The sequence below is a fragment of the Heliangelus exortis genome, chromosome 13 (assembly GCF_036169615.1).
Source record: "Heliangelus exortis chromosome 13, bHelExo1.hap1, whole genome shotgun sequence".
Classification (NCBI taxonomy): domain Eukaryota; kingdom Metazoa; phylum Chordata; class Aves; order Apodiformes; family Trochilidae; genus Heliangelus; species Heliangelus exortis.
Window position 1 is genome coordinate 6,421,678 of NC_092434.1, and position 11,656 is coordinate 6,433,333.

Here is an 11,656-nt window from a genome sequence, read left to right on the forward strand (position 1 = left end):
TGCTTTCCTTTGTGTCAATGAGGGAATATGTATGATGTATAAACTAAATATTTAAATGTCCTTATAAAAATATAATGTTGGCTAATCTATCTGGATGATTTGTATCACTTCTCAGATGTCAGACTCTTTGTAATTATGACCTAGATAAAGACCAAAACTTTATAGAATCACAGAATTATTTAGGTTGGAAAGGACCTTTAAGAGTCATCTAGTCCTAGCCCCCTGTAGCAAGCAGGGACGTTTTCAACTTGATCAGGTTGTTCAGAGCCCCAGCCTGACCTTCATGGAGTATCTGCCACCTCTCTTGGAAACCTTTTCTAGTACCAAACTGTCACACTACAAAATGTTGTGGGTTATTTGTTTTTGGTTTTGGGTGATTTTGGGGTGGTTGATTTTTGCATCTGTTTTTTGTTTGTTTGTTCTTTTCTTGTTTTTACATCAACTCAGTACCTTTCAAATTATTTGAGGATCAGTTCTTCTCTTTTCTACTGATCAGGATATTTACTTAATATTTACTTCAATATACTCTCACTCAGACCCATGCTGGAATCCTTCCAGAAATATTTTAGCAAGGTACTGGAAATCTTTTTCTGTTACACCTAACAGCAGGGGAGAAAATAGAGTTTTTAACATATTATTCAGCAATTATTAATCTAATGTTGAATAATAATTTTTAATTTCAAGTTCTTGAATAAATTTATTAATTTACCTCATGCTAATACACTCCTGTAGATGCCACTGTTCTGCATTTATTTCTGTAGTTAAGTATCATTTGCATAATGGAATTAAGAGGTCCACTCATGAGTATTTGGTAGTGGTATGCTGGACAAGGTGGATAGGTTGTAATTAATGGCATCTGACCTTCAACTTCATTAATATGCAAATAGAAATAGTACAGGATACAAAATCATGGTGCTACTAAAACAGTCACTGCAGTGTGAATCAGATATTCCAGTCATAGTGTCTTGGTTATATGTAATTATTTTATAATATACCCTAATAGAGGCGTGTGTGTGTGTGTGTGTGTGTATGTATATATATATATATATCTATATATATATAAATATACATGTGGACAAAGCACAAGTGTGTTTACACTCCCTGTAGCTAAAAAGGGGAAGCTAAATAAACAACTCATGGACATAGATATTTTCTAATTTTTTCTTACAGGACTTTTCTCTCTCAGAGATCTAGGTATATCTAAAGCATATTTGAAGGTAGGAATGTTGAAACTATTATAAAATTTGTTGTTGAACTACTGTGACTGAAATTCTACCAAATCTTTATGTAAGACAGGTAGGCAGTGCATCAGATGTTTTTTTTCAGTTTCCCCAGAAGCAGCTTAATTGTCAGAAAGGATTCCAAAATTGTTTTTCTCAGTTCTGGTTTGGAGGATTCTGTTCTATATCCACTTATTCACTGTAAATAGATAAGCCACATATCTGAAGGTGTGTCTTAATTTAGCTCTTTTGATTAAAAAGTGTGTTGACTTAATCTCATACTGAGTTTTGATCCTCAACTTTGAGTAACATTATGTTTGAAAGTTGTAAATTGGGACCCCTCCCTCAGCGAGTGTATATGAACAGTAGGAATCTTAATGTGAGACTGAACCATTTTTGTTATCTGGTGGGAAAATAGACTTCTAAAAGATAAATAGACTTTCTAATGCAGTCTGATTAATGAACAGGTATTGCCATCATTAGCAATTACCAAACAAATGACTTTTGGCTCCAGAATTGCTAACTGGATTTTCTGAAGGTAATAACATGCTGACTCTAAAGAAACCACAAAGATTACAGGATTTCAATTGCTAAGCTCTGCTCATTGCACTTCAGTTTAAAATAACTCTGCTTTATTAAAGAAACTAAATATACACTCTTGAACTTGATAACATTTATTGCAAATAACCTCAATGACATAAGATTTTAAAATTTGGAGGTCTGTTTCCATATTTGTAATTCATGAAGCAGCATAAACATGCAAAGAATATTAGCTTGTTGTGTTGAGTCATGAAGTTTTGTATTTTTCTTAATAGAGGTAATCACAAAGAACAATTTTGAGGAATACAGTGTTCAGAGGTTCAAAGACAGATATGCATCCACCATGTGCTCATTGCCCGCTTGTGTTTGGGATTTTTTAGAGAATCTTTTTGACAGTGGTGGGAAGAATTCAAATCAATCAGCTAAGATAATGTATTTTAATTTTCTTCAAAGCAAGTTTCTTCATTGTTTAGCCTCTTCACTTATTTTTGAGTGAACCTTTTACTTTTTAAAGACAGCTTTTACTCCCTTACAGATATTTTATGGGGTAGGACACCAGTGTAAAGTCAGAACTTAAATACCAAAATGAAGTGGTATATGTATGTATACAAAGCTGATTCCCACAGTGATTCTTCCTCTCAACAAACCTAGCCAAGTTTTAATCCCTTTGCACGTAAAGCAAGCTTATCTTTCAAGAAGCTATAATTCCAAGTAAATTATTACAAACAGATTTTAATTCTTGTATGACTAATTAGTGAATGTGAGAGACAGATGGCAATGTGTGAATTTGCTTGGCATTTGGGGATATAAGGATGCTCTTAACATGTAATTTAATTTAGATCTTAAAATGTAATTTAATTAGATCCAGTATTATTTGTACTCAAATAAAAAGAAAGTTACACATCTCTTTTCATTATTCATTTGGCTCATACTGTTTCAGAGATTACTACTCCTTTGCTACTCAAACTGGTACTAAATGAAATCAATGACTGTTTTTGTGTTTGTTTTTTTAACCTCATAGTTCCAGTGATGTATACCATCTCTTAGATGTATACCATCAGTGATAAATCTTGCAATGCTTTTAAATATTTTATTTGTCCTGCTATCCTTTCTGTCTGTCCAGGCAGAGAAATAGACCAACTTCCATACAAGCCAACCAGCTTTGAAATGCTGCTTAGGAAAGTGGCAGGGAGGCAGAGGCATTCTTCTCCTTTTATGTCTCTTGCTTCATTGTGTTGGTAAATATAAAGCAAGTGCTATTCACTATCTAGTAATTCATTTGAATGTCCTTCAGTTCAAGGCTAACTTGAAAAAAAAAATAAATCTGTAACCTGGTTCTTTTTAATCAAGAAGTGCCTGAATTTCTGTCAGTGATTTGGAGTATTCCAACTCCTGTCTCTGTGCAGGGCACCCCTAGATTCACACCACCTGCCTGAGAGAGTCATCCAAATAGTTCTGGAACACAGGCAGGCTTGGTGCTGTGACCACTTCCCTAGGGAGCTTGTTCCATTAAAAGGCAAGATATTAATTTTAAGATGAAATTCACCTAGTTGAGTTCAATATAAAACATACAACCTTTGATGGCCATTAAGAGTAGTAACTTGAACTGGTACTGTTCAAAAAAGATATTTTAAAAGGTTTCATTACACTATATGAGTGACAGTTAAAAGAATGGGCCAGTTTTTTACCTTGTATCATCCTGCATTGTACAGAAACTGCACACCATCAGACATACAGGCATACCTTACAAATAGGATTTACTAAATAGGGTATCTTTCTGGTTCTCCTGTGGCATCTTCTGTATAGCCTACTGCAGAGAAGTAAAGGGAAGTAAATCAGTAAAATTATCAGAAACAGAACTTAGTGTAGGGTTAAGTGGAATGGAAAAATTGTCTGAGGAATCCTTAATGTGCAGCATGTATTCTAATGGATGTTGGATATATAGATTGGATACTAGGAAAGCTTTACTGAAAGAATGGTCAAGCATTACAACAGGCTGCCCAGGGAAGTGGTGCAGTCACAGTCCCAGGAGGTATTAAAAAAACATGTAGACATGGCACTTCAGAACATTGTTCAGTTGGCACGGTGGTGTTGGGTTGATGGTTAGACTTGATCTTCAAGGTCTTTTTTTAACCTTTATGATTCTCTGAGCCCATGATAATACTCCACCTCAAATATTCTGTGCTCTTGCAAAAATAAAAATTACACATTGCCTTGAAAAACGTATGTTATGTACCACATTAGGAAAAAATCTTAGAGAATGTTTGTTTTACTCAGTTTAGTAATCACACCAGTATTTTGTTTCAGAATAAAAGCATATGCATTACACCAGAAGACACTTACTGTAACATTTGTGCCATTCTTCAAAATTTCATGTCCCTTGAGTACTTTAGCTCTTATAAACTTGAAATGCTGGAGAAGTGTCAAAAGTGTTTAGGTTTTCATTTTGAATTACTCTATTTTTGGAGGGCTAAATGACACATTCACATCCATTTCGGGCTTATATGTCAATCATCTATATAAATCACATTGCCAAAGCTTTCCCTTATCTGCGCGCACAGCGGAGTCACAATAAGTTCTCCTGGATCAATAAGCAACTTTTCACTCAAAATGTTCCTCTCCCCAGTGGGTACAGCTGGATTGCTAAGTGACTGCTAGATTGCTATTACTGCTGTGGAGCTGTACTCACTTCAGCCTGACAGAAAGCAAAGCTTAGAAGCTCAGCCAGAAACTGCACGGCTAGAGGCTGAGCGGGTGTCTGCTCTTTAGAAACAGTGTCATTAACATTTTGGACTTCCTAACTCAACTCTTGCTGTTGCCTTTGGCATGATCAGAAAAGGTGTATTTAATTGTTATTCGATGAAGTGGAATAGCTGTGCCTGCTGTTCCAGGCAGTATCAGTAACATGTATTAAACAAGCAGGATTTGACTTGTCTCTCATGTGAAGCGATCAGTAGTTCACTCATTAATGGTCTGTACTGAGTTTTTCCTTCTTGCTCTTGTTGAGGAAAAAGAAAAAAGAAAGTGAAGGAGGTGGGCTTTAGATAGTAGCTGTAGCTTGATATTCTGACATCCTTTGTTTGAAATTCTGAAGGCTATGGGCAACTGCATGCATCGCTGAGACCAAGGAAAGAAAGTTTTTTTTACTGACACCTCACCTATCCCCTTTTTCAGATTGTTTTGCTTTCTTTATGTAATAAAGAGGTAGTACAGAACTGGTAAGATGGAATACTTATATGTATCAATGGGCTGTAGTTTAGGGGATGTAGCATTATGTGTCATGTCCATTGGAAATTCCTGGAGCAGTTAAATAGCCAAGATGTATAATTAAAACTGTAATAAAATATGAATGAAGGATCTGATGGACCAGTTAGAATGGCAAATACTGGGAATCATGTAGAAGGAGACAAGTTTTCTTTACACTTACCAGATAAGATATCTTTTTGAATTACAGTATTTTGATGTACCATGATCACAGATACTTCTAGACACAATTTATAACTGAAACATTTTAATACAAATTTAAAGTCATGGTATTTGATTAATACAATTTTTCAACTTTCACTTATGAAACAGAACTGAAACTGGATAATCTGGGGTGAATAGTTCTTGTGAAATCCAGTTTCTTAACTGGCTGGGTGAACTTTCATTTCCAAGCTCCTCCGATTTTCACTTATATGAAAGCCAATTATTTGGAAGTTATGCTAGGGAAATGGAATGTCTGCAAGATCAGAGACTATATTTTCAGTGCAATTACTTCATGCTTCATTGCATAAAGGATATACAGATTTCCTTAAGACTTTTTCTGTCATTTGTTACCAGCTATCCACTTCTACAGTTACACAGGATATGAAAATATAGAGCGGGGCTGCATGACGCTATTTCTAGAAAACCTTTGTATTTTACATGTGCTTTTAAATTTCTTTTTTTTTTAATTTAACCTTGCACATATCAAACCCAATGAATTACAAAATCAGTGTAAGAGCCTGCTAAGAATCACAGTTAAAATTTAGAGTGTTTCATTATTCTGAATATTTAAATCTTCTTAACAATATGCTTCAAAAGAATCATTATGACACTGAATTCCCAGACATTATCTATTATTTACAGAAGTGGCTATTCATGCCAGTGTAACCTCTGGCATGATGAATGGGTTAGTAAATCCAAAGCATATGTGCCCTTTTGGTAGCAGATGGCAGGCTGCTGTCAGCTGAGACACTATGAATTCTGTAGTGGCCTTTACAAAATTCATAATTATTGAAGACTACTGTACCATTTCTTTTTCAGGAAATGTTCAGTAAATATCATAAAAAATAAACATACAAGTAGAAACACAAATAATGCTTTTTATATTGTTTCTTGTATATATAGAATGGTTTCCTGGTTTTCTGAAGTCACAGTACATTCCAGATGCCTTCAAGTTTGCCAAGTTTTCATTCAAGGGCTGAGTACTGCTGAAAACATTGTGAAAATGCATAAATATTTCTCACATACTCTTTAACACTTAGCATCTTGTGGATTTAGGAAGTAGCCATGCTTTTATTGGATCATTATATTTTAAATATTATTCCTTTGTATGTATCTACATATATCTGTTCTGATTTTATTATTTTGGTATAAATCCAAGTTATCTTTGTTCAAATAGAATTTTACTGTATTCCCCTAGAAGTCACTACTCTCAAAAAGAATCTCACAACACCTTCATGTATTCCACGAACGGTGTTGGACTAATATGGCATATTCTTGAGTTTGGAAATGCTTCCAAAAAACATTATATTTTAAATTTCAAGAATTTAAAATAAATAATCTGTTAAAAATTGAAATTTTGCATTTTTTGGATTCCAAAAGTATGTAGAATTCCTATTTTTCAAAGTATTTTAAAATTTATTAAGAGAACCAAAGTACCCTGGGCTGCATCAAAAGAAGTGCAGCCAGCAGGTTGAAGGAGGTGATTCTCTCCTTCTACTTCATTCTCATGGGACCCCACCTGGAGTTCTGTCTCCAGTTCTGGAGCCCCCAGTGCAGGGAGGACATGGAGCTCTTGGAGCCAGTTCAGAGGAGAGCCACAAAGATGATCAGAGGGCTGGAGCTCCTCAGGACAGGCTGAGAGAGTTGGGGTGTTCTGCCTGGAGAAGAGGAGGCTCCAAGGAGACCTTACAGCAGCCTTCCAGTACCTGAGGGAGGCCTACAGGAGAGCTGGGAAGGGGCTTTTTACAAGTGTGTGTTGTGATAGGACAAGAGGTGACAATTTTAAGCTGTAAGAGGGAGGATTGAGGTTAGACATAAGGAAGAAATTCTCTCCTGTGAGGGTGGTGAGATACTGGCATAGGTTGCCCAGGGAGGTTGTGGCTGCCTCATTCCTGGATGTCTTCAGGGCCAGGTTGGATGGGGCCTTGAGCAACCTGATCTAGTGGAAGGTGTCCCTGCCCACACAGGAGGGTTGGAACTGGATGATCTTTAAGGTCCCTTGAACCTTTCTGTGTCTAGTTTTATCTTCATACTGTCAGATTTCATATTAGTAATATATTGTTAGGTCAGAAGTAAAACTCATATCCTTTAGATCATTGGATATATTTAAACCACTAGATATAGTTTATATTATTTTAAAATAATTACAGATAAGGCAGTGTGAGAAGTAAGATGAAATAGCTATTCTAAGCATGTTTTCTCCCTCCTATCAGTCAGAAATACCAAGGATGAACAAGACTGAGGAAGTCATCTAGTGCCTAGGGAGTTTAACAGTATGTTTGGCAAAGCAGGGCAAATGAGGCTACATTTCATCTACATTTCATAGAGCAGAGCTGTTGAGAAAAGCAAAGTTTAGGATTTAGGCAGCAATTTAAATGAACATATTCACAAGCTTGTACTGAATGGCACTATGCTTAACATCCCACTTTCTGGGAGTGTAGTCTATTTTGCTAATGGGTGTTGGGATAGACTTTAGGTCTGTTCATTAGAAAACAGTTTCCTGCCTTGTTTTTTTTTTTTTTCCCCTGTAGAAGCCTCCATTGATTTCAGTGGGAACTTCAGCCACATGCAGATCAATGACAGGATATGTACTGGTGATGTAGTTGCTAAGAGCAACAGTAATACATAGTGGACCATGTACTCCCAGCACTTTTCTCTATGCATTTTCAAATTGTGGAAGCTTTTGAAAACAAAAGAAATAAATTGCTTTGAAAAAAAGCTATAAATGTTTGCTTAGGAAGCCATGAGAATTAAGCAGTAAAGAAAAAAACATTTTTGGGGAAGGAATCTTTTGGGCAATATAATAACTTTCCTGAAAGGAAGAACAGTACTAGTGATTTCCTGAAATGAGTTATTTTTAAAGGGCATGCCAAATTTGTTGTGTTTTCTAACAGTTGGCAGTGAAGTTTTGCAGTAATTTTGCAGTAATTTTACATTAAACATCTGCCATAAATGCCTCTAGTGGATATAAAAAAAACTGTTATGGGGGAATTATTGTATGCATTAGACCAACTTAAGAAAATTGATCCTTAGAGAACAGTTTCCCAAACTGAGAGAATAAAATGATGTTATCTAGAGTTGAACCAATATAATGATTACAAGAATATCTATCCTCTGTAACAGCATTGTTCTTTTTGTACCTTCATTTTATAAATTCCCTAGATGTTTTTGGAAACAATGTGTTTTAGCTGTCCTCATAATAACTTTTATCACCATATGTTTTAACTCACTTAAAAAAATACTTTGCAGATTAATGCAAACATCACTTTTGGTATTGCAACTACGGTTACATTGTGTTTGAGCTGTATAAGATGGAGCTGTGAAATTCTAAACATGTACTCTCATACCTGTATAATCTCTACAGGAAATTCAAATATTTATTGCTTTGAGATCTCATTCTCTTTTCATCCTCCTACCATTCAATGCCTTTGTGGTATCACGAATCTCATTTTACGTGTCTTTCTTCTGTTTGCTGTTTTCATGTTCACCTTAGATGCACAGAATCACTTACTAAGCAAAAATTCCCATTAAAATCATGGTTGCCATTGACAGAAAGCAAGTAGTTCTTAGTCACAAAAAGGCACATGTCTGTTCAGGACATGCTCATAATGAAAAGATGAATGAAAAGAGGGCTATCTGTGGATTGCAAAATTAACAACACCTGGCCTCAATTAAAAGACTGAAATGAGATGTTATTAAGATAATTCAGAAATAGCTTTAAAAAATACCTTACTAAGTACTGCACAGACTGCTTGTGCCACACCAACCCGAGCCTTCAGTTTCCTGCCTATCTGGCTGTATTAGAGCAACTATTCAGGACCTGGGGAAATTATTAGTTAAGATTTTCCTTTCTGTGCAAATTTCAGATTCCATCTGTGTGAATGTGTCCTGGTAGCAGCAGAACAAATCAGGCACAGGTAATTCTGGTAACCCAAGAAGACTTTTCATCATCTCTTCCTGTGGTTGTTAAAAGAATCATCTAGTTTTTCCAAAGGAGCTTATAATAGAAGTCTCATGTGAACAATTGCTAAGTGACACTATTATTGACATCAAGTATTTCACCTTGACTGGCAAGAGAGAATTGCTTATACCAGAAGGTCTTCAAATACACTTTATCAGGCTACCTAACAGATAATTTTTTTTGCCAACAATACAGTGGGACTTTTGTCACTTCTATGAGAACTGTAAGTGAAGAGGCCCTAAAGAAAACTAATCCCAAGTAGGTGGATATTTGGGAAAATAAATCCATGTGGTATTGCTGTTAGGGTCAAAGCCATTTAATGTAGTTGGCTTTGAATGTATTTCTTTTTCATTTCATTGGGAAACACATCTGAAAACTCCAGATATAATTAATAACAGTTTTCCCACATTTTCTGATAAAAAATTTAGAATTTCTAAAAATTATAGCATAATCTGAAATATTTGATAATGAGAAGTTTTGTTCATTAAGGACCAACACATCCAAATTAGTATTAATTATCTAAGGTCATCAAAATGAGTGTCAGATTTGGATTTATATCAACAAAATACCAAAAAGCCTGCACTAAAAGGTGTCTGCTAAGGTACCTTTCTGACGTTGCTGAGGTCAGTCAGATGCTGAGTTAAAACACACATCTAAAATCATCTGAGGCACGGTATTTCTCCTACTGAAGTCAATGAAAGGACTTGCAGTATCTTCAGTGGTGTAAGTATAGCTTGTCCTCTAAAGATGCTGTTAGATTTTGTAGGGGACCAATAGATATTGTAAATCATGGCCTCAACATTGATTAAGAAGACATAAGAAATCTGGAGTTGTTTAAAAATTCAAGGCAGCTAAATAATTTGTAAATTGCCATCTCTGTACCCTTTATTAGGCAATTAAATTCATAACAATAATAGTTTCATCTGAGGCACCCCATCTGGCTTCAAAAGGTCCAGCACTGGCGTCACATGATGGAATCCTTAACTACTTCTGTCTGCTCTCTGTTACTATTTAGGTACTCTTAATTCTTTGTCTTACTTCCATGATCTGACAGTGTAAGTTACATCTCTGTTGCTCAGCTGTTAAGTGTATTCCCCATACTAGAAATTATTTATGATACTGGCACATGGTATATCATCTGTCATGTCTAAGTGGAGGAAAGATCTTCCTACTTTGTCTTTTCTGCTCTTTAATCTTCCTATGGAAAGCTCTCAACTTTCTCTTCAGATTACTAAGGAGAATGCTTGAAAAAAAAAAAAAAATTGAAGCTTTTCTTTTTCTTTTCTTCCAACACTGCATTGGGTGCACAGGAGCATATTTGTGTACTTTGTAGCACGAGGAGTTAATCACAATAGATTTTCAAGCATTTTGAGGTTAGATGTAGTCACTGAAGTCTGAGCTAAGTATTTGCACATGAAAGACATGTCAGTTCAAATTTCTCCAGAGTGCTACTGAAGTTAAAAATCAAATTATTTTAAATTTATGACAGGCAACAACAGGCTTCCTACTGGTAGTGTAAAGCTAAGTAGTATCTTGGTAATGAGCATATTTCAGTCAGTTTGAAGGTGTTTTACTGCCTTTATCTTCACTAAATGAATGGAAGATTGTTAAATAATGGAAGATTTTTGTCCAAAGGAAAATGGTCTCACAGAGATCTGCTTAGTTTGTTGGCTGAAGATTAACTGCTAATCTCTTCTTCATACTAGAATTTCTCCTTTAACTACCAGACTATATACTGTATTATTACTGTTTGTGGATTTCTTGTGTGTTGGTATCACCAGCTACAGATAAAGGACCTAAGAGTTAGCTTTCTTTGCCTAAACTGGTTGCAGAGTATTATAACTCTTAAATTTTGCAAAAATAGCTGATGTTTCTCTTCCCTGTAAAGCAGAAATGGTTCTTCACATGCATATTTCACACAGTGTCCAATCATACACAGAGTGTAAATCGGTGACTTCAGTCTTAGTGGCAAAATCTCTGCATTATTTAAGCATATATTCTGCCTTCTGTTGGTGTCCATAAGTACAAAGTACAGTGTACTAATTAGATCCCAAGTTTTCCTTCTATCCAGATCATATGTATATGTAGTGAAATGAGGCAATCAGGTGTTGCTAATTACGAGGTGGGAGGTGTGAGCTTGTGTCAAGCCCACCTGTGCCCAATTAGGGCTGATCCCAGCTGCGCATGAGCAGGGTTGGGGGGGGCCAATAAAAGGTGAGCTTCCAAATGCATGCTCAGCTCACTCTCGAGCAGCCAGAGGAGGTGGTGAGCTGGGTCTGGAGCAGAAGCACCCAACAAGGTTAACCAAGTCTAAAGGCAGCAAGATCAGAGCACTGTTTGTGCACCTTGGCAAGAACACCTGTTTGACTTCGAAGCGCCGTGCCCCAAGAAAGGTTTGTCTGCTATATGTACATACTCCCAAATTTTTTAAAGATCTTTCCTGTATCAAACAGTGCTTACCTAGATC